We start from the raw sequence: 2790 nt of genomic DNA, 5'->3' as shown, positions 1-2790 counted from the left end.
TTTTTAACAGGAGAAACATTAAGGTTTCTTATTAAAAAAAAGAAGAAGCTAGATCTCTTCTCCTACATGATTGCTATTTGTTTGGCCAATTAATAGTTCTAAAAAAGACAGTGTTCCAGCATGGCTTTTTCATCTTAAATTCCAATATCATTTATTTGATTTGTGTTCCAGTAATCGTATACAGATTTTGAGGTTAAAATTATTATACATTGGATTGAACAATTAAAACAGTATTTGTGTCTGTAACTGGATTGTGCTTTTTAATTTTAAATAATTTTTTATATATTTTTATTGTTTTAAAATTATTTTAAAAATAAAAAATATATTGTATTAATATATTTGAAAATAAAAAAAAACATTTGAAAAATTAACTTTATTGATAAATAAGAATTTATTGAAAGTAACAGCACTTTGATCGGCGCACGGGTACGTACACGGCGGTTCTCCTGACACCGAAAGTCAGCGAGGCTGTATAGGATTCAGCGGGACTTGAGTGTGCAGCTCACGCGACTCAGTAAAGAAGGTTTCCCTTCCCGCATAGCGTCATGCAATCGTGGCGGCGCTAGCTGTTTTTTCCTAACCAGATTCATTTATTTATTTACTAAGAAAAAGAATCAATAAATCGACACTGCCTTTTTTTTTTTTTTTGTTACAGCAAGGGGCAACCCTTGTTTTTTTTATGCTCCAGCTGTGATTGATGACATCCAGGTCACGTCTTATGGGAAGAAATTTATATGTTTTGCAAACATTATTTTTCTATTTTTCAGTTGAGAACATTTCTATTTTTCATTATTATTTAAAAAAAAAAGGTATGACATTGAAGAATTATAACCGAATATTAACAAAATAATTATTATTTTGGTATGAGATAGTAATCATAATAGTATAAACACGATGACCAGCAATAAGATAATCATAAAAGAGAAAGTGGTTTTGTCTTATCACTAAGCTGGAGTTTAGTCATTTCGCACTTAGCAGTAAGTTTAGTTATTCGAGCTTCAACTTGTTGGTTTACAATCACATGGAACTCTGGAGATGAAATGTTTATAACTATTTTGAGCATCTAACAATTAAAACACTACACTACAGGCCGTTAACAAATCCTCGATCGTGGTGTTTGAGATATCTTAAACTTGATTTCTATCAAATCCATCAAACAATCTAGCCTCTAACTATAAATCTAGATCTGGTTATGGATTAGTTGAAGGAACATTTTCATATCTCTCCTGCAATCGAGTGTTATATGTTTCCTGAATTGTTTTTAAAAAAACCAAGTCAATAAATTTAAAAAACTTACTAACTTACAAAACAAAATTATAGATATCTAACTTATCACAAACTTTTAAAACCCAGCTATGTATGAGCTGTTACACCCTTGTCAACAGATCATTTCGCATGTAAATTTCTACAAAAAGTTTCATTGGCCTTGGTTCGTGTTTAAGAGTTGTAGCCTGCAAATAAAAATAGTTGTTAGTTAAATATTTTTATATAAAATAATAATTTTAAAAAATGGACACAATACAAAAGAATCTTACCATCTACTTCGTGTTTAAAACAAATAGAATGGATCCGCTAGTGTGTTTGATAATTAAACCATGAATCTCTACGTTTTGGTTCTCAGCACCAGACTGTGATCATCATATGAAATGCTCGAATATCACATGCTAGATATTATCTACCCATATAGAGTCCAAGATATGCAGTGATCTAAAATCCCTCAAAACTAACATGTCTTCCTAGCCTAGAAAACCTTATTTTTAGCTCTTTTTTTTGTGTGCCTCATACCAAAAATCACATAACCTACACGATAGAAATGAATTATTGGTTAAGATAATGGAAGATAAAAAATTATCATTTAAGTAAAAAAATATAAAATTTTAAATTAAATTTTACCTAATTTCACTGTGATTCTCTCAAACCCTCGTGACAACAACATTACTAGCCATATCCCATAATTGTTTTTCCTTGCACATTAAATTTGTAAAAGAATTAGTTTATTAAAAAAATGAATTAACATAACAAAAAAAAACTGTTCAAGTATAAACTAACTTTGAATTTTCCACACCATACATCAATCACATCAATCATATGTTTCCATTCAAGTTTTTTGAAAACATAACTCCATTGAAATAATAAAACTTTCATAAATGATTTCATCATTGATGTTACAATGCAAATAACCTTTATATTTGTAAACTTGAAATTCTATTTGTTAATTGAAATTACTATTTCAGAAATTATTAACTATTGTTTGTTTTTTAATCATGTAGGAAAGAAAAATAAATTTATATTGAGTGGTCAGGTTTCCATTGAATAATGTACTTCTCAATATATAAATCTCATTTAGAACAAACCACTTCTCTATAAAGCGGCAATGCACTCAATGGGTATGCATCGAGAGAGGGTATCTATACCTCAAATGCTTGTTCATGACCTAGCAAATTATAGTCACTAGAAGTGCTGCTAACAAGTAGCTCTCTTATCCATATTACACAATATTGACTCTTTCCTTGATATCTACATAAATTCTCATCTACTAGTCGATATTTGACACGACTAAAATATTGAAGTCTTTTTCCAAGTGCAGGAGTGTCAAAGTAATAAATAACCTGGCAGGACTGAGGTCGAACCATAAGGAGGTTAATTGTATAAATTATAAATGAAAATAATACAACAATAACAACAACAACAATTATAATAATAGTAGTAATAGTAGTAGTAGTAGTAGTAATAATAATAATAAAGAAAAGAAGGAGAAGAAGAAGATGATGATGAGAACTTTGAGATGGA

The sequence above is a fragment of the Populus euphratica genome, unplaced genomic scaffold, assembly GCF_000495115.2.
Source record: "Populus euphratica unplaced genomic scaffold, PopEup_1.0 scaffold2.1, whole genome shotgun sequence".
Taxonomy (NCBI): domain Eukaryota; kingdom Viridiplantae; phylum Streptophyta; class Magnoliopsida; order Malpighiales; family Salicaceae; genus Populus; species Populus euphratica.
This window is presented reverse-complemented; position numbering follows the sequence as displayed.